The sequence below is a fragment of the Sus scrofa genome, chromosome 2, assembly GCF_000003025.6.
Source record: "Sus scrofa isolate TJ Tabasco breed Duroc chromosome 2, Sscrofa11.1, whole genome shotgun sequence".
NCBI classification, from domain to species: Eukaryota; Metazoa; Chordata; class Mammalia; order Artiodactyla; family Suidae; genus Sus; species Sus scrofa.
In genome coordinates, this window is record NC_010444.4 from 84,053,516 (window position 1) to 84,077,620 (window position 24,105).

The window sequence follows — 24,105 nt, forward strand, 5'->3', positions numbered from 1 at the left end:
TCATTGCAAAGAAATTTTAAGTGTTTTATGTTAATTTTTTTTCATTTAATACTTTCGGATTTTGTCATGGCTTCCTGGAGAAGACCTAAATTATGAAGGCATTCTATTTTCTCCTAAGACGTGCATGGCCACATTTAAATGTATGTCTATCTTTATTACACATGGACTTCATATTGTCTGTGATATAGGGATCTAATTGCTTTCTCCCATGAGGCTATCCTGTAACACCTTATGCCTCATTTATGGAACTTATCACCTTCTTTCTCCTGATGCCTGGAAAGATAAATTTGTGTCAAATATTAACTTGCTACTGGACTTTGAGCTCCTAGATAGTGAACATTGTGCCTTATTCATCTTTTATCCTGATAGCTAATACCACAGCCGGGCTTGTGACAGACGTTAAATACTTCCTTGATGAATTCAATAGACAGTATAGAACGGTGGCCAGCTTTCCAATTTCAGGCATGACAGAGTGACAGAAAATAGACTTATGTTGCCATTGGAGACAGTGGAGTTTGTGATGGGATAAACTTCTAAAACTCCAGCAATATAAGACACTGGTGTGCATAATAAAAAAGAAAGGAATTCTGGGAAATCTCTTGGCGTCTATGAAAATTCTGGCAGAAACAAATCAGCAACATTCAAAAGCAAATTTTATAACATTGGTAGCAACAATTTTATAATACTGGGGGTGCATTTCTATGATTTCTCTAGAAATCAATAACTTATGGGGAGAAATTTCATCTGTTCAACAAATATTAGACTGAGCCAGATGAAATGGCTAATATTCGGCTATTGTTTATCTCTAGAAGCTGCAGTTTCATATGGTACCACTCAATACTTATTCAATCCTGACTGGGCCTCAGGTAAGTAAGTATATAAATGGAGCAAGCAACAGATGAGATTTTAGTGCAAAAAAAAAAAAAAAAAAACCCCAAAAAACACCCAATCCTAGTAGAGTCAAAAATTTAGTGAGCAACAAAGACAATAAACAAGAAAGTAAGAAAACAGAGAAGTGTAAGTAATTAACATTTCTTACACTAATCTTACACTTACACTAATCTCAAGATTAGTCTGTCTTTCTGATATTTATTTGAATCGTTCAAAATATGTTGAAGTTGCTATATATAGTTTAAAAGAAAATAAATCTTATTATTCTTTGCTTCCCTCTTAACCTTCTTCATAACTTTTCTGGGTACTTTCTAATCTTACAAGTATTCAATTAAATTGTGTTTAATTAATGGAAATTTTCAAATCAGTTTTATTGCAGTATGAGATACAGTCATAATAAAATTTACTCTTTTCCAGGGTAGTGTTCCATGAATTTTCACAAGTGGATGTGGCTTGGGACCACCACCTCAATCAAGATATAGAATATTTCGGAGTTCCCGTCGTGGCGCAGTGGTTAACGAATCCGACTAGGAACCATGAGGTTGCGGGTTCGGTCCCTGCCCTTGCTCAGTGGGTTAACGATCCGGCGTTGCCGTGAGCTGTGGTGTAGGTTGCAGACGCGGCTCGGATCCTGCGTTGCTGTGCCTCTGGCGTAGGCTGGTGGCTACAGCTCGGATTCAACCCCTAGCCTGGGAACCTCCATATGCCGCGGAAGCGGCCCAAGAAATAGCAACAACAACAACAACAACAAAAGACAAAAAGACAAAAGACAAAAAAAAAAAAAAAAAAAAAAAAAGATATAGAATATTTCCATCACCTCAAAATGTTCCCTCATGGAGTTCCCTTTGTGGCTCAGCAGAAACAAATCTGACTAACATTCATGAGGATGTGGGTTCAATCCCTGGCCTCATTCAGTGGGTAAAGGATCCAGTGTTGCCATGAGCTGTGGTGTAGGTGGAAGACGTGGCTTGGATCCTGAGTTGCAGTGGCTGTGGCGTAGGCTGGCAGCTGTAACTCAAAGGCAACCCAGGGAACTTCCATATGCCATAGGTGCGGCCTTGAAAAACAAAAAAACAAAACAAGAAAGTCCCCTTATGCCCTGTGTAATCTACTGCTGTGTCAATTCCCTTAATTATGTGTTGATGGGCTGGGCTCCCTAGATCCCTACTCTTATTTCACAGATAGGCTAGTCATGCAGGTGTGAGGACAGAAGTCTACCAGAAGTTGGAAAGAACTTCCTCATGCCCAGGAGACCCAGAGTTTATCTGAAGCATCTAACTGGTCATTCAGTTCAGCTGGATCAACCAGCCTCACGGAGAACCCAAGATGCACCAAACATGTCTGGGGACAAGCTGCTCTCAACCAGAGGGCGAAGGCGATGGGTGTCCGCCTCCCTTTCAGCACTCCATTCATTTTCAGTCTGCCCATCTATTTTTATTTTATCCTCCCTGAACCCTTGAGCTTCCTCTGAAGCCTTGAACATATTAGGGGTGGAATTCATGGTCTGTGGACGTTGGTGTAGGATGGGTGTATAGGCTGTTAGGTGCTTCCTTCATTGGAAGGGTCTGAATGTTGGAAAAAGGGAAAGATGAGTCTAGCTAAGAAAACATCTGTGGAAAGAGGTTCAGGGCCATGTGTTCTGATTCACAGGGAATTGTTGTTAAGGGACAAAGCTCAGGATTCAGATGTGGGCTTAGCAGTTCTACAGAGGTGGCAATGAAACATGGGTTGTTGCTTTAGCCCTTGCTAAGTATAACTCGAAGAAGAATAAGTATGGCCAAACAGCCCAGCCATGTCAGCAGCCTTTCAAACAAAGGAACACCAGTCACTGGCATCCTTTTCTGAACTTTAGGATTTGCAATCACATGCAGGCTGCTTATTTTGACAAACAATGCATATGATAAAGTAGCAATAATGTCTAAACAAACTCTTACTAATCTATGCAGTATGAGATAACCAATACATGGATAAGAACCTATGAATGGGTTTTCAATCAACCCATTGGTTATCTAACACCATGTGTATTTCTACAGTGAAGTCATTCCCAAATATAACTAGTCCTTGGACTTATATTCAGAGCTTTTCAAAAATACAGATTCTTGGAGATTCCAAGTCATCCGGGGAAGGGCCCCAGAAATCAACACTTTCATCAAACTCCACAGTTGGTCCTGATGCCAGTTATCTAGCATCTACATTTGAAATGAGCCGGCCTGGGTTCTGGAGTTCCCGGGTCCCTGTCACCAGTTGTGTAGCCTTGGATTTGACATGTCATGCTCTGGGCTTCAGGACCCTCACTTGGGCAAGGGATTATAGTTAGTTTCTGAGCAAGGCAGAAGCATGGTGAGAGGGAGGCTTTGGGGAGGTGAAGCTGGTGACTCTTTGGGATCATCAGGTGAGTGAGGAGGTAGCTGCCGAAGAGTAGGCAACGCTGGGACTTGGGAGGCCAGCGAGAAAGGAAAAGGGGGTCAAGTAATGAGCTGGTGCAGAGCCAGGGACACAGGACTTAGTGATTGATGGGATCTGGAGAGTGGGGAAGAGGAAGGGACAAGAGCAATGGAGGCTTCCTTTATAGAAATAAGGAAGTCAGGGAGATGAGATGGATAAAAATACCCCGCAGCTCCTTAAGAAGATGCTCCCCAAGACACTGTGCGCCATTCTGGGAGTTCCCTGTCTTTCTGGTGGAAGGATTTGAGAATGTGCTGTGCAAGAGGCAGGCAGTAGCTCTCCAGCCACGGACTCCTCCCATCACTTTTTGCAAATCCTCTCACCTCCCAGAACTTAGCGTCCTTGTTTGTAAATTAAGTAGGAAGGAACAGAAACCAGGGATTCTTGTGGGATCTCCAAGTGGTATGCAAATTTTTTTATGAATGGGTCTACCTAAATTTGTCTGTGGAGAGGGCCCTGAGCTTTCATCAAAGGAGGGAGGGACCCAAGAGGAGTTAATAACTATTATGATAGACAACTTCTTACAAAATCTTTTTATCACGAAAAGTTTCAAATATACAAAAGAGGATAAATGTTATGCCCTTATTACTCACTCAACTTTAATAACTGAAATGGTCTCTTAAATCCTTTCTGAAGCGTTAGGATTTCATTGCATGGAAGTACCAGTATTTTATGTTTGCCTTTTTTCTTTTTTCATGTTTTTTTATGTTGGACTTATTCTAAGTGGGCTTGTCTCTGAAAAGCAAGTGTTCCCTGTCAGAATGGCTATCATCAAAACAACACCAACAAAAAACCCAAAAAAACTTCACAAATAACAACAGTTGGTGAGGCTGTGGAGAAAAGGAAACCCTGGTACACTATTGGTGGGAATGTAAATTGGTGCAGCTACTATGGAGAACAGTATGGTAGTTTCTCAAAAGGTTAAAAATAGGACTACCATGTGAGCCAGCAATTCCACTGCTGTGTAATTATCTGAAGAAAATAAAAACACTAATTCAAAAAGATTCCTGCACTCCATGTGCATAGCAGCATTATGTACAATTGCTAAGACATGGAAGCAACGTAAGTGTCTATCGACAGATAAATGGGTAAAGAAGATGTGCCACACATGCACATATACACACACACACATGCATGTACACACAATGGAATACTATGCAGCCATAAAAAATGGAATTTTGCCATTTGCAGCAACATGGATGAATTTGGAGGGCATTATCTTCACTGAAATATGTCAAACAGAGAAAGATAAATACTGTACGATATCAGTTATGAGTGGAATCTAAAAAATACAACAAACTAATGAATATAACAAAAGAGAAGCAGACTCACAGATGAGAGGGAAAGGGCAATACAGGGGCAGGGGTTAAGAAGTTTAAACTATTAGGTACAAATTAAGCTGCAAGGAAACATTGTACAGCGTGGGGGATATAGCAATTTTTTTTTTTTTTTTTTTTTTTTTTTTTTGTCTTTTTGCCTTTTCTAGGGCCTCTCCCGCGGCATAGGGAGGTTCCCAGGCTAGGGGTCCAATTGGAGCTGTAGCCTCCAGCCTATGCCAGAGCCACAGCAACTCGGGATCCGAGCCGAGTCTGCAACCTACACTACAGCTCACGGCAACGCTGGATCAGCTGGATCGTTAACCCACTGAGCAAGGGCAGGGACCGAACCCGCAACCTCATGGTTCCTAGTCAGATTCGTTAACCACTGTGCCACGATGGGAACTCCAGCAAATATTTTATAACTCTAAGTGGAATATAAGCTTTAAATAGTATGACCTGCTACATTGTACACCTGTAACTTACACAATATTGCAGAGCACCTACAATTTTATTTTATTATTTATTTATTTATTTATTGTCTTTTTAGGGCTATGCCTGCGGCATATGGAAGTTCCTAGGCTAGGGGTTGCATCAGAGCAGCAGCTGCTGGCCTGTGCCACAGCAACAGCAATGCCAAATCCTTAAGCCACTGAGCAAGACCAGGAATTGAACCTGCGACCTCATGGATACTAGTTAGATTTGTTTCCACTGAGCCACGACAGGAACTTATACTTCAATTTTATTTCATTTTTTTAAATTTTAATTTTAATTTTTTTTGCTTTTTAGGGCCACTCTCCAGGGCATATGGAGGTTCCCAGGCTAGGGGTCCAACTGGAGCTACAGCTGCCAGCCTGCACCACAGCCACAGCAACACGGGATCCGAGCCACATCTGCGACCTACACCACAGATCTCGGCAATGCCGGATCCTTAACCCACTGAGGGAGGCCAGGGATTGAACCTGCAACCTCGGGGATACTAGTCAGATTCATTTCCACTGAACCATGGTGGGAAATTATACTTCGATTTAAAAAAAAAAAAAAAAAAAAGGAAGCAAGAGTTCAAAAGAGGGGATAGTGAAATCTACACCCTCCACATAAGCTGCTCACCCCTCACAGTTCCCACTGTCAAACACTTCCCTCTGAGTGTCCTGGCCTCGCTCCACAGCCCTTGAGGTCATCCACTCCCACTAATTTAACTGCAGCTTACCAGCAATCATTTGTAACTGTTTCCAAAACTGCTTGTGCCTGTTGCACTAAGTATTAACATTATGTAACCTCCTTAAACATGTACAATCTCTTGGGTAAGAATTCAGTGTGTGCAATCGTAAAAAAACAAACACAAAATACAAAAAAACAACCTTTTTCTTTCTCAAATATACTGTGTCTAAGTTTTTTCTTCCTGCTGTTGGATGGTCTCTCCAGCAGATCCCGTTCGCATTCTTACTCACTTTCAGACCTTAATAAATAACCTCACTCTTGATTCAAAAATGCAGACCCGTTTACTATCAAAGCCTCCCCTCCTCCTCCAGCTTGGGCCTGACTGAGGCTTGGAATCGCATCAGAGGCATGGCTGGATTCTTCCTATTCCTCTGTCTTACTCATTCGTGCCTCCTCTCCGATTCACTGTGCTGCCTCTGGCTACACAGGGTTGAAAGTGGGCAGAGAAGCAGAAAGGAATGCGTGTGACCAGTGACTAGAGTCTGGCACCAGTGCTCCTGAGGGGCAGATGCCCAGATGTTTGCTCTTTCTCTCTGGGGTGCTTTTGTGGGTTCCACCATCACCAGCGCTGCATGGACCTCCCACTTCACCATTCCTTGGTACAGGCAACTCTCTTATTGGCCATTTATGACTCTCCACTCAGCTCCAACTTCTGATGGGTATATTGCCCTGGTGGGCAGGTGTCTTGGGCAAGGCCCTTTCAAGATGATCAAGTTCCCACTCTGGCCAGTGGGAAACATGCTTGTCTGACATTGGTGGAAGCACATGATGTTGGAAGTACATTCATGCTCACTGAAGCACACTCTCCTCTTTCTGCAGCAAAGGGCAGTTTCTTGCCTTTAAACTTTTCTGGGCACAAGTCTAGCTTCCTGTCTTGGGGATCCTTAGCTCCAAGGATTCACATCCTGCTCTTCTAGAAGTTCACTTGAAGAATTCCCTGACCCTAGTGTCAAAGAAATTCCTTCTATCCACCTTCTTCAATAGCGTCTTCCTCTTGTGAAGCCTGGATATTAGGGTTGAGCTAAGTTATGGTGGCCACACAGCTTAGCACACCCTGCAAGAACAGTCTTGGTCCTCTCTTTAAAATGTATGGGAGTTCCTGTTATGGCACAGCAGAAACAAATCCAACTACTATACATAAGGATGTGGGTTTGATCCCTGGCCTGGCTCAGTAGGTCTGGGATCTGGCATTGCCCTGAGCTGTGGTGTAGGTCATAGACGTGGCTCAAATCCTGAGTTGCTGTGGCTGTGGTCTAGCCCAGTAGCTGTAGCTCCAATTCGACCCCTAGCCTGGGAACTTCCATATGCTGCAAGTGCAATGCCTAAAAATCAAACAAAAATAAAATAAAATAAATGCACACTTAATATCCTTTGTTCCCAGTTTTGGGGCTTCGGTCAAAATTAAGATAACGGAAATGTTCCATTTTGACATTCTCCTTAGACATATCACTTAAATACGGACAATGTGAGTATAAAAGGGAGTTGTTTCTGTGAAAGCTAAGTTAAATCATTAGGAAAGACAGAAGACAAAAAATTAACCCAAAACCCAAATCATTAAAAAGATCCTATAGAATTAGGTGAGGGTGAGACAACTGTGGATTGGGGGTATTGTAGAAATCTACAGAATCATGTCCTTAGTGTGTTCAAGATCTTTAGGTTCTTGCTTCTCTTTTTCCCCTCAAAGAGACGCATTTGCTTTTTGCTGCCAAAGTAAGTACAATATATTATTTAAATACACTTTGTATCCATGGAGATGTAGGCAAACCTGACAGTTACACTTTTAAAGCAAAGAAACAACAGAATATCCATGCACTTTCAATTTTTAGCTTATAAGCATTTAACTCCATTATCAAGAAGGTTTATATATTCCCTAATTTGTATTTATGAGTCTTCAAACACTTGTAATTTCACATAGGATGGGTGAATAATCCATGAAACAGATTCCAAAAATTGAGATATTTGGATGGAGTTCCTTCACAGCTAAGGTGTGTCACTAGTAGATCTCAGCATCAGCTGTTGTCCTTCTTTTCAACTTCAAAGCCCGTTTTTTATTTTTATTCTTATTTTTTAGGGCCACACCCATGGCATATGGAAGTTCCCAGGGTAGGGGTTGAATCAGAACTACAGCTGCCAGCCTACACCACAGCCACAGCAACGCAGGATCCAAGGTGCCTCTGTGACCTACACCACAGTTCATGGCAATGCCAGATCCCCAACCTACTGAGCAAGACCAGGGATCAAACCCGCATCCTCATGGATACTAGTCTGGTTTGCTAACCCCTGAGCCATGACGGGAAAGCATAAAGCCCATTTTTTAAACAAGTCGGGATGCAGTTGCCAGCCCCTACTCCCCCATCTTCACCATCAAATCTTGGTTTTCGCTTTTGTCTTCTGTAAGGTTGCTGATGGCATGCCCCCACCCGCACTGAGTCAGAAAGGGGTTCCTGTCCCCGATGCTACAGCTGTCCAGGATCAAAGGACTGCTCTCAGCTCATTTACCTTGTCCTAGCTATCTTGATTCTTACAGTTCAGTTTTCCAATCAGACAAATGAAATGAGACTTAAAACCTTCTGCCATATGTGAGATGTCCCCTTCTGCTTTTAGGCATCGAGAGGTGCTGAAGGTGTCTATGATGATTTTTTCCAGTTACACGAAGCAGTTGTAAAAGATTAGACTGCAGGTTTAGTATGAGAGGATGTAACTCAGGAATGGCCAGATGGACAAGGTGTGGGGACAGGGCATGGAGCTTCCATGTCCTTTCCAAGCTCAATACTCTCCCCGGAGTTCCATGTGCTCACCAACCTGGAAGCTCTCTGCCTTTTTTTCTTTTTCTTTTCTTTTTTTTCCTTCCTTCCAGATTTATCTTTATTTATGTTTTGACTTATTTCTTTACTATTTTTTAATTAAAGTATAGTTGATTTACAATGTTGTGTTAATACCTGCTGTACAGAGAAGGGAATCAGTTATAGGTATATATACGTCCTTTTTTGTATTTTTTCCATTATTTTTTAAATGATTTTTTTTCCATTATAGGGGGTTTACAGTGTTCTGTCAATTTTCTCCTGTACAGCAAAGTGACCCAGTCACACATACAAATATATACATTCTTTTTCTCACATTATCCTCCATCATGCTCCATCACAGGTGATATTCTTCTCCATTATAAGTTACCTTGGGATATTGAACACAGTTCCCTATGCTATGCAGTAGGTCCTTATCGTTTATCCCCTCCATATGTAGTAGTCTGCACCTATTAACCCCAAACTCCCAATCCATCCCTCCCTCACCTACCCCCTTGGCAACCACAAGTCTGTTCTCTATGTCTGAGAATCTGTTTTTGCTCCATAGATATGTTCATGTGTGTCATATTTTAGATTCCACATATTAAGTGATAGCATCTGGCATTTGTCTTTGGCTTACCTCATTTAGTATGATAATCTCTAGGTCCATCCACATTGTTGCAAATGGCACTATTTCATTCCTTTGTATGGCTAATACTTCCTTGTATATTTACACCACATCCTCTTTGTCCATTCATCTGTGGATGGGCATTTAGGTTGTTACCATGTAACAATAGGCCCTATTGTAAACAGGGCTGCTATGAACATAGAGGTGCATCATCTTTTTGAATGATAGGTTTTGTCCGGATATATGCCCAGAAGTGGGATTGTTAAGTCTTAGGGTAATTCTATTGTTAGTTTTTTTGAGGAACCTCCATACTGTTTTCCTTAGTGGGTATACAAATTTACATTCCCACCAACAGTAGGAGAGCTCCTTTTTATCCACACTCTTTCTAGTCAGTATTTGTTATTTGTAGGCTTTTTTTTTTTTTTCCTATTATGGCCACACCCGAGGCATATAGAAGCTCCTGGGCCAGGGACTGAATCTGAGTCACAGCAGCGGCAACACTGGATCCTTAACTAACTGTGCCACAGCAGGAACTCCTCTTTGTAGGCTTTTTTTTTTTTTTTTTTTTTTGCCATTTCTTGGGCCGCTCCCATGGCATATGGAGATTCCCAGGCTAGGGGTCGAATCGGAGCTGTAGCCACCGGCCTACGTACGCCAGAGCCACAGCAACTCGGGATCCGAGCCGCGTCTGCAACCTACACCACAGCTCACGGCAACGCCGGATCATTAACCCACTGAGCAAGGGCAGGGACCGAACCCACAACCTCATGGTTCCTAGTCGGACTCGTTAACCACTGCGCCACCCCGGGAACTCCTATAGGCTTTTTAATGATGGCCATTCTGACTGGTGTGAGGTGATAGTTCGTAGTTTTGATTTGTGTTTCTCTAATAATCAGTGATGTCAAACATCTTTCCATGTGCTTACTGGCCGTCTGTATGTCTTCTTTGGGGAAATGTCTATTTAGATCTTTTGCCCATTTTTTGATTGGGTTGTTTCTTTCTCTGCCTTTCTTTCAAGAAGGCAAAGGGAAAGCTACTTAGAAAATACAAGACTGGAGTTCCTGTCGTGGCTCAGTGGTTAACGAATTCGACTAGGAACCATGAGATTTCAGGTTCCATCCCTGGCCTTGCTCAGTGGGTTAAGGATCCCATGTTGCTGTGGCTGTGGTGTAACCTGGCGGCTACAGCTCCGATTAGAGCCCCTAGCCTGGGAACCTCATATGCCGAGGGAATGGCCCCAGTAAAGGCAAAAAGACAGAAAAAAAAAAAAAAAAAAAAAAGGAAATGCAAGACTGATTCTCATGAATGGACATATTTGATGTGGTAGAAGTTGCAAGGAATATTTACAATAAACATCATTGATGTGTATGTCTTTTTTTGTGTGTGTGATTTTCTGCTTTAACTGACTTTTCTTTCTTTTTTCTTTTTGTGGCCACACCTGTGGGGTACAGAGGTTCCAAGGGTAGGGTCCAATCAGAGCTGCATCTGGAACCTACGCCACAGTCACGGCAACACCAGATCCAAGATGTATCAGGACCTACACTGCAGCTTGCTGCAATGCCAGATCCTCAACCCACTGAGCAAGCCCTGGGATTGAACCCTCATCCTCAGGGAAACTATATTGGGTCCTTGACCCAATGAGCCACAATGTGAACTCCCCGACTTTTTCAATTACCTAACAAACCACCAATTTTAATAGGGTTAGCTAAAGGTTTGCAGGGAATGCTATTTTCCTTTCACTCTTCATTCTTCCCTTCCTTCATATTAATGGAGTTCCCATTTTCAGCTGCACTCCAGCCCATCAGAATAAAAATATTTCTCTTTGTCCCATGAAGCTCCACTCAACCATGTGATTAAATCCTGGTCAACAGATATATGTTCAAACATCTTTCGGCAGCTTCTGGGAATGTTCTTTGAGCAAAAGATACCATGTGCCTTTTGCTCATCTCTTCTTTACTTGTCTTCTGCCCTTCGAACTGGAATGCAGATGTGATGGCTGGAGCTCCAGCCACCAACATGGGTTATAAGAAAAAAGATGGAAGCATCCTGGGTCCATGAGGACTTTACAGAGCCAGGTTGCCAAATAACACGGACACTTTCTATCTGCCTTCTTTACAGCGATATTTTATTTTAGGTCTCTATGATTCACAGTCAAACATAATCACAACTATATAACTGATAGAGAGAGTTTGGGCCTTATTTATTTATTTTTTTCTGAGCTGAAATGCATACTGCCCTGCATAGCCTATTAAGAAAATTGCAGGCAACTAGCATCTATGTAGACATTATTACAACACTCAGGGGCTTTATAGAAAGGATAGAGGAATTAGGAAGTGAACCCTTCTCAGGTCTTTTAGACTCGAAGATTCTGCAGTGCTCCAATTTACTTGAAGACTATTTGTTTTTAATTATTAGAAAGCATGGGAGTTCCCGTCGTGGCGCAGTGGTTAACGAATCCGACTAGGAACCATGAGGTTGCGGGTTCGATCCATGGCCTTGCTCAGTGGGTTAACGATCCGGCGTTGCCCTGAGCTGTGGTGTAGGTTGCAGACGCTGCTCGGATCCCGCGTTGCTGTGGCTCTGGCGTAGGCTGGCGGCTACAGCTCCGATTCAGCCCCTAGCCTGGGAACCTCCATATGCCGCGGGAGCGGCCCAGGAAATAGCAACAACAGCAACAACAAAAAGACAAAAGACAAAAAAAAAAAAAAAAAAAAGAAAGCATGTGCCTTGTCCTGAGATAATTCTACTAAAATTAGTAATATGGCTTAGTGATTGTGGTACATATTTCTAACTGCGAAATTTCCTCAGGCCATAGTCATTTATTTTCTCTTGTCTAACTTGAGAAATGGCCACAGTTGTTTTTCTTGTTTTTTGTTTTTGTTTTTTTGCTTTTTAGGGCTGTACTCATGGCATATGGAGGTTCCCAGGCTAGGGGTTGAATTGGAGCTACAGCTGCTGGCCTATGTCAGAGCCACAGCAGCGCAGGATCCAGCCGCATCTGTGACCTACACCACAGCTCACGGCAATGCTGGATCCTTAACCCACTGAGTGAGGCCAGGGATCGAACCCGCAACCTCATGGTTCCTAGTCAGATTCGTTTCTGCTGCACCACAACAAGAACTCCCGAGAAATGGCGACAGTTTTTTAGAACCAGGACCCATTGGATCCTGATGGCCAGTGATTGGGGAACAGCATTCTCTGCAAAAAGAAATACCATAGTCTCTCAATTCTGAGACACTATCAATGGAAGATGCATCACTGGTTATAACAACTTTTGAGGTAAAATAAAAATACATTAGGTGAATTTTTTCTTAGTAAAAGTTAATAGCATATATATTATATGTATATTGAGCATATATACTCATTCACTAGTTTTTTTTTTGTTGGTACCATAATCAAAGTTTGAATTTCAATCTTCCACATCCAATCTAAAGATTCTTTTGAATTACTTTTGCTTCACAGCCCACCGACTCTTCTTTATTGAACCAGTTCTTGTGTTTGGGGTCTTTTGCACCTTGGTCACTAGCACTGGGAATGGTTCATGCTTTATGCTCCTATTTAATTGCCTTTAGATAAAGCTCTTCTCATTCCTTTCTCCATTTTTTTTCTTAACCAGGAGAGTAAGTTTTTAGGCCTGATTATTGTTTTGAAAATTAGTGGAATTCCAGAATGTGGCTTTAAGATGCACCTCCTCTTAATGAACAAAAAGAGGTTTGGAAAAAGATGGAGCTGGGTCTCCTCCTGTAGCTGCAGAGGAGGCGGGAGTCATTTATGGCACAGATGAGTTTAAGGAATCATATTTGATACTGCAATAGATGGAGAATCCTGACAAGAATATTTCTCTGGTTTTCCTTTCTACCCCCCCGGCCAGGGCACCAACAGAATATTTTACACCTCACATTTTGTTTTTAAAATGGTTTATATTTTAAATACATATAAATACGGGGGGAACATAGATAAATGGGATCGATCAATATATTTGAAGAATTAAAATTGAGTTGAATAATTAACTCATTGATGAGGCAGAAAACTTGTTAATTATCATCCACTTGCCAGAATAATTTTCAGATTAACAGATACAGACGAGGGAATGAAACTAAGTCAGAAATATTTCTACTCTTCTCTTGTGATTTGATGACTATCTTTGGTATATATTTGCACTCATGTGTGTGTGTGTATATATTTATTATAGATATATATAGTTGTTTGTTTGTTTTTGGCCACACTTGCAGCATCCAAAAGTTCCCGGGCCAGGATTGAACCTGAGTCACCGCAGAGACAATTCTGGATGCTTAACTGCTAGGCCACCAAGGAACTCCCAATATTACAGATGCGTGGTTTGCACTTATTGTGAGCTTTTTGCACAGCAGCCTACATATATGATTGTTTTAAGCTGCTGATCTCTTAATTTCAAATGCATTTTAAATATCCTGCATTTGTACTCTCCTAACCTCATGATTTCTGTTTTTGGTACCGTATTTTACATCTGATTGTTTTGTGTATCCTTTAACTGAAAAAATATGGAACGCTTCACGAATTTGCATGTCAGCCTTGCTCAGAGACCAGGCTAATCTTCTCTATATTCTTCCAGTTTTAGTATCTGTGCTGGTGAAGTAAGCACTAAGATGGAGATGTTTAAAGAGAAAATTTCTAGACTAGGAATGATAACCAGAGAGGGTTGTGCTGGGTACGTCAGCTTAGAGGAAGGGAGAAGATCTGCTTATCTGAGGACCAGCACAAAAGAAACACAAAAGATAAATTTATTTGCTCTTAATTTCTCTTAGGCAGACCTGAAAAACATCCCAGTTTGATGTGCAAAGCAAACTGAGCCTTGAGAAGACAAAGCACCACACCAATATCTGGTCGCCATATTTAGAGGGTTGGAAACTAGCTGAAGATGCCACCTGGAGAGCCAGCATGTCTGTCTCAGATGATTAAAAACCCTCAGAGTCACTAGGCCCTCTGTGATTTGATTTGATACCCTAGACAGATAAGAGCCTCCCAGCATGGAGGGGCTGTGAATCGTTTGGCTGCAGGTCTTCCTGGGCGCCCTTTTCCTGGTTCATTGATTGGGTTGAGTGCTTCGCTGTCACATCCCTGCTGAGGGCTACTCAGCCCTTCTGCTCTTTCAGATACAAAAGCACAGCTCCACTCCTAACAGGAGGTGAGCTCCAAGAGCAGCAGTGGTAATCTAATCTATTGATTGTACTTTTCCATTGGCTTCTTCCGAGAAGACGCATTACTAGAATGGCAAGGTGTGCAAGGGCTGATCCTTGTAGGAAACACAGGTTGGAACAAGGTATCAGCACAGACCGAGGTGCCAGGTTGTGGCAGCCAATGTCTCATGGGGGCCTGTACCATTTCCTCAGGCCTTTTTGCCCATGAAAGCCCATCGCTGGCCCACCCTTTGGGGGTTTTGGCTGGGACCAAAGGTGCCCATGCTCACTGCATCACACTTGCATTCAAGCACTTGCAGCTCGGGCACTGTGAGTGACAAGCCAGGAGAAAGGGAAAGAGGTGGTGGTGGGGAGGTTCTGCTCACTGACAGCCTCCATCAGCATCCTCCAAAGTTGCCTAAAATAAATATTCAATCTATAGAATTGAATTGCTATGTACATGCAGTTTCAAAATAAGTCCCTTAACACCTCTTCCAACCATAAGGCTGCTCCTAAAGCCCTTCTGGAAAGAAATTCTGAACCAGGGGCCAACTTGGCATAGAATTCTTCCCTAAGAGAAGTTTTCCAAATTAGTCTATTTGACATCACTGTGTCTCCCACTATCTGGCTCCTTTCCTATCCAGGCATATGAAAGACTGCATTTCTCAGTCTGTGTCATCCTTGCTGTTGGACAGGGCCATGTGCCTAGGTGCAATGGCCAATGGAATGGCACACACATCATTTCCAGGCTGAGACAATCAAACGCTCATCTGTGATTTTTCCTGCTCTTTCTTGCCCCACTCAGGCAACCACGGAGAAGGCCTTAAGTTGAGATAGAATGTCCAAAAGGTTGAAACAGCCTGGACAACTCAGTCACCATGCAGAGGACAACTGTCCTAGAGAGCTGCCTGGGCCCACAAAGGATTTTGCATGACAGGGCAGTAAATTTTGGTTGTATTAAGGCCGTTGAGATTTTGGAATTGTTTGTCACTGCAGCATAACTTAGCCCACCCTTATTCATATAAGAAGAAATGTTCTATGGAACGCTTGTTAATTCTCCTCTGGTCCTATTTTTCCCCTTCTCTAGCCAGGTACTACCCTCCAAGCTAGACCTCTCTCCTCCAGTCTTCTCCTAAGCCAGGTACCCCTCCCAGGCCTTTCCTCCAAAGACCCTGCTCAGTTGCAGAGATCATGCTTAACCACCCAAACCTTAGGACACTCTAGGCTCAAGAATCTTTCTCAGCCAGGTTGGCCTAAGCAGCCCATTTTGCTGAAAATTCATCCAACTGCTTCATGAAACAAAACAAACAAACATAAAAAAATTTAAGCTCTAAGGAGAATTAGTTTGAATATCCAGGGAAGAGAGAATATCTGACTCTCTTCATTTAATAAGTATCTTTACCTGACTACACTGTGAAGGAGGTCAAATCCATCTTTACTAAGTGAAGATAAGAACCATTCTCCCTTTTTCCTGACACATTTAAGTCAATCTTAGAACTTAAAATGTTGGTGTAAAAATCATTGCTTTTTCCTTTCTTTGGTAAAGTTAACATCTAGGTTCTTGGAGGCTCTGCCAGTGACCCAGACGTGAAAACCCAAGCAGTTGCACAGAAGGATGCCTCCCTGGTCAAATAAAATGCCTCCAAGGCAGGCTTGCAGGCTTCTGAATTGCTTCATCAATGTGTTATAGAACTTGGCACTTCTGTGTCATGACTGCTGGAAGAAGCCTGGGAGCTACCAGCTCTCCACTCTCCCTCACCACCTCTGAGCCCAACCAAACAGAACAGACAAAACAATGGATCGTTAGGTGGGCTGTAAGAAATCTCCCGAAGTCAACTTTGAAGTTAGTGAAACAGATTTCACTTGGAGAGTATGTCCACTTGCTATTTTAACTTATTTAGAAACAAGTAACAGAAAACCTCACTACAGAGGCTTGAACAATTAGCAGTTTAATTGATGGTTTCTCTTTGGTCTGATCTTTTTTTTTTTTTTTTCTTTTGTCTTTTTGTTGTTGTTGTTGTTGTTGTTGCTATTTCTTGGGCCGCTCCCGCGGCATATGGAGGTTCCCAGGCCAGGGGTTGAATCCAAGTTGTAGCCACCGGCCTACGCCAGAGCCACAGCAACGCGCGGGATCCGAGCCGCGTCTGCAACCTACACCACAGCTCACGGCAACGGCGGATCTTAACCCACTGAGCAAGGGCAGGGACCGAACCCGCAACCTCATGGTTCCTAGTCGGATTCGTTAACCACTGTGCCACGATGGGAACTCCTTTTTTTTTTTTTTTTAATAGCTGCATCTGTGGCATATATGGAAGTTACCAGGCTAGGAGTCAAATTGGAGCTGTAGCTGCTGGCCTTCGCCGCAGCCGCAGCCATGGATACACAGGATCTGAGTTGCATCTGTAACCTATGACACAGCGTGTGGCAACACCAGATCCTTAATTCACAGAGCAAGGCCAGGGATCAAACTTGCATCCTCATGGACACTACTTTTGGTTCTTAACTCACTGAGCCACAATGGTAACTCCTTGGTCTGATATTTTAAAGCTTCAAAGACCTCTGCCCTTAGAGAGGTAAGAAACTGCCCTTAGAGAGCACTAGAATGTCACTCAGGGCCCTCAGGACACAAGAACTTTTTATCAGATATAGACAGGTTGGAAAGCAGCTAATTGTCAGAAAAAGTCTCTGTGGACTATGTTCAGGGCAATGATGCTGACGCTACTTTCTGTGGAAGACACTGGTAGTTGTTTCAGTGCCAGAACCTGCTAGTTATCGATGCATGTGCTCTATTTCCTGCTTTCTCAGGCTCACAGACAAGAATGGCCTCATTATGGCCAGTGAGATAGAAGGGTAAATTTGCTAGGGATTTTTCAGGAAAATATTTGCCCTTGTAATGAAATGGACCAGCATGGCTGGCATTAAATTGTACCTTAAATATAAAGATAAGGCTAAGTGACAGAGTCATTTTAGGATCATTAGGCTCCAAGCAGGAGGGGAAGCTTCAAGAAGATAAAGAAGCTAACCATCCTGCCCCCAAGGACCTCTGCTTCTGGCTATGGTGGAGTAACAGGGATCGGGTTTACCCTTTTCCCTGAAATGGACATAAAAGAGGGAGGACAAAATATATGAAATAATAGGTTTCAAGACACTGGGACATCGGGCAGTGAAAAACGGTGACACGTAAGCAGCTGGGGGGAAAACTGAGAGCCCTCTGATGGCCCCAGATTTTTGCCTTGACAAGAGTTTCCAGGTTGTGGAATGAGGACGGGGAATCCAGACAGAGCCCAGAGGATTTCCTAAATTGAGGTGACAGAGCTAAGACTCTGAGGAGACAATTGTGTGACTCCAAGGCCTCTCCCATGAGATAAACTCAAGGAATCTCGGGATATCAATGTTGTCAGGATAAAATTTACTAGCCCCTTGTGGCCCCTTTGGTCCCATTGCAATCGTTACGGAGTTCTTGAGCCCCTCCTGTGCAGCCTGGCCTACATCCCTCCTGCCCCATATAAGGAAAGGTATTTGGCCTGCCTCTCTCCCCAACCCTAGAGGAAAGTATACATCCTGCACCAATTAGCAAATGTACCCTAAGACCTCCCCTCTCGCCTTTGTCCCTGGGCTATAAAAACAGACTGGACCATGTGCTAGGCATGAGCTTTCCCTCATCATCAGGAAGTCAGCCCACTGTGCTGGCATTGTTTCTTATCTCAAACTCATCTTATTTTTCACTCCACTCTGATTCTGGAAATTCTTTTCCAACCCGTGCATGGACCACAACAACAATGGCAGTTTGCAGGACAGAGGACCAGAGATGAGAAAGCTATATAAACAGAAGAAATCTAGAGATCTGTAGAGGGTTATTCCTGAGGTTCAGCTCAGTACTGACCAACAGGTGTATATAAGAAAATTCCCTAAGGCTTTGGGAAAAAAAAAAAAAAAAAAGGATTAAGGTGTTATGCCTGATCACATTAAATTAGAAATTAATAACAGAAAAATCCCTGGAAAATCACAAAGTATCTGGAAACTAAACACTTCTCTAAATAACTAGAATCAAAGAGATCAAAAGGAGAATTAGAAAGTAGTTTGAACTAAAAAAAAAAAAAACAACATATCAAATATAGGATGCCAATAAAATAGCACTTAGGGGGAAAATCTGAGCACTAAGTATTAATATTCACTGAGAAGAAGATTTTTAAACAAATGGTTTCAAATCAGTGATCTAAGCTTACATCTTAAAAAAAAAAAAAAAACTAGAAAAAGAGTCAGTGAGACCCAAAATAAGCAGAAGGAAGGAAATAAATGTCAGAGCAGAAATCAATGAACTAGAAAAAAAGTAGAGATAAATGAAACCAAAAGCCAAACTTCTGGGAAGATCAATGTATGTCATTGATAGATTTTGATAGGAAAAAAAGAAAGAAGACAAAGTTACTAATGTTGGGAATAATAAAAGTAATATCACCACAGATTTTATAGACGTTAAAAGGATAATAGTGGAATATTATGAATAATTTTATGGCTGAAATGGTTTCTTTGAAAAATACACAAAAAAGTGGAATATTTGTGTGTATTTTTGTGTAAAAATACACAAAATAGTGGAATATTATGAATAATTTTATAGTTGAAATGGTTTCTTTGAAAAATACACAAAAAAGCTCACTCAAAAACAGATAGGAGCTCCCTGGTGGCCTAGCAGTTAAGGATTCAGTGTTGTCACTACTGTGACACAGATTCAGTCTCTGGCCCAGGAAATTTCACAGGCCTCAAAAAATGGCCAAAAAAAAAAAAAAAAAAAAAAAAAAAGATAACCTGACTAGCCCTGTATCTATTAAAGAAACTGAATCTATAGTTAAACATGGTCCAAACGGCTTTGCTCATAAATTCTACCAAGCATTTAAGGAATATTTAATCCTACAGAACTCTAACGTGACTCTAAGAATACTAATCCTAATAGGGACATGGTAGGATAATTAAATCCCACCAGGGGATTAAAGACAGAAAGGGAGTTTTAAGGGAGTTTGGGAGACTCCTGCAAGCTCAGGACCAAGAGAAGAATCCAGTAACTTAGCAACAATCTCCTCTATCTTAAAGGAAGACCAGGTGCATCTAAGCACCAGACACACTCAAGCCCCAAGTCCTGACAGTTAAAACACATGACAATAGATATGGGGCCTGAATCCTGTTACACAAAGTCAGCATGACTTCATGACGGTGTGAAGAGTAGCATTTTTGCATGTAGGCAAGACAGGGATAGATAGAGGTGAAAGAGGAAAAACTGGGTAAAAGGGGACATTATCCTGAAATCTGAGATGAATTACCATATTTTACTATGTTAGCTCTCTTTCGCTAAAATATACACATGCTATAAATAGTGCCATGACAGTCCCGGTTACACCATGCTGAGTCAAAGGAGGAACTGCTGATATAAACTTTGATGTCTGTTCAAGAATGAGGAAGAAAGTGGTCTTCTCCCCATTTTTCTTTTGTTTCTAAAAATAAAGCTCTCTTTGTCCTCAGGGCAGAGCCTTATCACCTGCCTGCTTGAATCTCTCAGAGGCTAGGCTAATAAACTCGCTCTTTGGCTGACACTTTGCCTTTCGCTCAATTCTTTTTTCCGCTCAATTCTTTTTTCATAAAGACAAAAGAATCTGACCTTCAGTAAGTCCTGAAACCAGGTGAGCAGTTTCAATGAAAAGACAGTGGGTTCTGGCCCCTCCTAAATCAGGGATCACGGGGTCGAGTCCCAGCCTGCGGGTTCAGGTCCCAAACTGAGTTTGGGCCGGGGTCAAGTCCCACCCAAGCAGGAGTATGGTTTCAATCCTACAGAAACTCTTCCCCAAACATTGAAGTTGAGGACAATACTTACTCAGTTTATGAGACTGCATTACCCTGAGACTAAAACCAGGTAAAAACATGACAAGAAAACGACAGTCGAACATCCCCCATGAACACAGAGGCAAAAAAACTCTAAAGAGATATTAGAAATGCAAGATTGGTTTAACATTTGAAAACTCTATCAATGCAATTCATCACATAGACAAAACTAAAAACCAAGCAACTTTACTGCTCACCACAGTCAATGCAGAAGAAAACATTTAACAAAATTCAGCATCCGTTCCTGATAGAAACCCTCAGCAAACTAGGAATAGAAATTTTCCTTAACCTGGCAAAAGACTCTTCTTACAAACACATACAGCAAACATCATATTTGATGAATGACTGAGTACTTTCTTCCTAAGATCAGGACTAGTGAAACCAAGCTGGGCCCTGTGGGGCTTCTGGGCACAAGCCTTTCTGCGCCCATCCCGGTTTCTTGTTTTTAGGAAATGGGCCTCGTTCAGCCTCCATCCCTTCACAACTCAGTTCAAACAGTTGCTAATCAGGGAAGGCAGGGGATGCGGAGACAAGGAAGGGCACAGCCTTCAGGACAGTAGCCTCCTGTAACCTCCTTTGCCTGGCAAAGCAGTAAAGGTATTTTTTTCTCCTTTGCCCCAAACTCTTCTCTGCATTTCTCTTCAGCACCAGTAGAAAGAGGACGAGTTTTGGCCACAGCAGGACAAAGGGGACCACTCTCAACACTTCATTTCAACATTGCCCTTGAGAGCTGGGCAAACGGGCAAAAAATAAATGAATAAAAAACAAAGGAAATAAAAAGCATCCAGATTGGAAAGAAATAAAACTCTAGTTATACATAATATGATCTGTAGAAAACCCAGTGTAATCTTCAAAAAAAAAGATACTAAAATAAAGGAGTTGGGCAAGGTTGCAAGACATATATGTACAACCCATAAAAATCAATTATATTTCTATATATCAGCAATGGATAATCAGCTCTCGAAAAATTTAAAAACAATACCAGTTACAATAGCAAATATATATATATATATATATATATGAAATACTTGATAAATCTAACAAAAATGTTCAACATTTGTATACTGCAAAATATTACTGAAGGAAAAAAAATTTTTTTTTCTTTTTCGGCTGCCTTGTGGCATATGGAATTCCCAGGCCAGGGATCATATCCAAACCACAGTTGTGACCTAAGCTGCAGCTGAAGCAACACCAGATCCTTAACCCACTGCTCCGGGCTACAGATCAAACCTGCATCCCAGTGATCCTAAGATCCCATTGAGCCGCAGAGGGAATTCCAAAAGAAAATTTAAAAGATACAAAAGGACAGATAACCTGCATTCATGGGTCTGAAGACTCAGTTACAATGCCATTCTCCACAGTCTATAGATTCATTGTCAACCAAAATCCCAGGAAGCTTTTTTAGAAATTAACAAACTGATTCTAAAATTCATACCGTAATGCAAAGCACCAAAAATAGCCAACAATCTTTGAATAAAAATTGTAGGACTTAAATCACCTGATTTCAAGACCTTATAAAGCTACAGTAATCAAAACAGGGTGATAATGACACAGGTAGACAAGGAGACCAATGGAACTGAATGAAAAGACCAGAAATAAGCCCACACATGTATTGACAACTTATTTTTCACAAAGCTGTGAAAGCAATTCAGTGTAGAAGGGTACTCTTTTTAAATAAATGATGCCAGAACAATTGAATATCCATATGCCAAAAGAAAATAAATTTTTTTATATTTACCTCATATTGTATATAAAATTAACTCAAAATAGATCATAGACCTAAATGTAAAATATAAAACTACATTTAAAAACAAACAAACAAACAAACTTCCTGATAGGAAAAACAAGCAAACAAAAAGTGTCTGGGAGAAAATGTAGAAAGTCTTTGTGATTTCTAGATACAACACTAAAAGCAAAATTCATTGGAGTTCCTGTCGTAGCTCAGTGGTTAACGAATTCGACCTGAAACCATGAGGTTGCGGGTTCGACCCGTGGCCTCGCTCAGTGGGTTGCAGATCCGGCGTTGCCGTGAGCTGTGCTGTAGGTTGCAGACGCGGCTCGGATCCCGCGCTGCTGTGGCTGTGGTGTAGGCCTGTGGCTACAGCTCAGATTAGACCCCTAGCCTGGGAATCTCCATATGCCGAGGGAGTGGCCCAAGAAACAGCAAAAAAGACAAAAAAACAAAACAAAAAAACCAAACCAAAACAAAACAAAAAAATAAATAAAAGCAAAATTTATAAAAGAAATAATTTATAAATTAAATTTCATCAAAATAAAAAATGTCTTCTTTTTGAACAACACTATCAGGAGAATAAGCAGATAAGCCATAAACTGGAGAAGATATTTGCAAACCACAAATCTGTTAAGACTTTTTTCCAGAATACCGAAAGAGCATTCAAAACTCAATAATAGGAAAAGAAAATCCAATAAAGAAATGGGCAACATTTTAGACGGGGACAGGCACTTCACCAAGAAAATATACAGAAATAAACACATAGACTATTGTTAGGGAAATGCAAATTAAAAGCATAATGTGATGCCAGTACACACCTATTAGAATGGCTAAGATTTTTTAAAAAGTAACCATACCAAGTGTTGGATGAAGAACTGGAATGCTCAAACTCTGCTGGTGGGAAGGTAAAATGGTATAACTATCTTGCAAATGGCTTGCCAGCTTCCTTAAAAAAAAAAAAGAAAGAAAGAAAATTAAACATTTACTTACCATACTATCCAACGTCCTATTTCTAGGTATTTATCCAAGAGAAAAAGGAATATATGTCCATACAGAGATTTTTACACAAACATTCATAGCAACATCATTTGTAATAGTCAAAAACTGGAAAAAAACCAAATGCCCTTCAATAAATGAATGGATAACAACCTGTGATACATCCATGCAACAGAATACTACTCAAGAATAAGAGAAATGAACTATTGATATGATGTTACAATACAGATGGATCTCAAAATAATTATGCTGAGTGAAAGAAGTCAGATAAAAAGAGTACATACTGTTGATTCTTTTTTTATTAGGGTAGCACCCAAGGCATATGGAGGTTTCCAGACTAGGGGTAGAATCAGAGCTGCAGCTGCCCGCCTACACCACAGCCACAGCAACGCCAGATCCAAGCTGCGTCTGTGACCTACACCACAGCTCATGGCAATGCCAGATCCTTAACCCACTGAGCGAGGCCAGGGATCACACCTGCATCTTCATGGTTGGGTTTGTTATTGCTGAGCCACGACGGCAACTCCTTGATTCTATTTTATATAAAATTCAAAAAAATACAAACTAATCCATAGTGACAGAGCAGATTAATGGTTGCCGAGGAGTGTGAGGAAGTCAGGAAGGAGGGGTTACACAGAGGAAGGAGGAAACTTTTGAGAGTTGTGATAGTTGCATGGATATACACAAAGGTCAAAATTCATCAAATTGTACATTTTAATTATGTAGAGTTTATTCTGTGTCAGTTATGCCCCTAGAGAACTGGGGGTGGGGTGGGCAGGGAAGAGATGCTATCCCTGAACAGCCTCTTCACTAATGGCTCTTTGTCGCCAAATAATTATGAAAAAAATCTAAATAATTAAGACAAAGTAATTTTTCCCATATTTGCAGCCAGAAGCAAAATTTACTACTATTATCTATCCTTATCTATCTATCTACTCCTTGGCTTACACAGCAAAAATTAATTTTTTTTTTTTTGGCCATGCCCATGGCATGCAGAAGTTCCCAAGCCAAGGACTGAAACTGCACCATAGCAGTGACAATGCCAGGTCCTTAACCCACTGAACCACCAGGG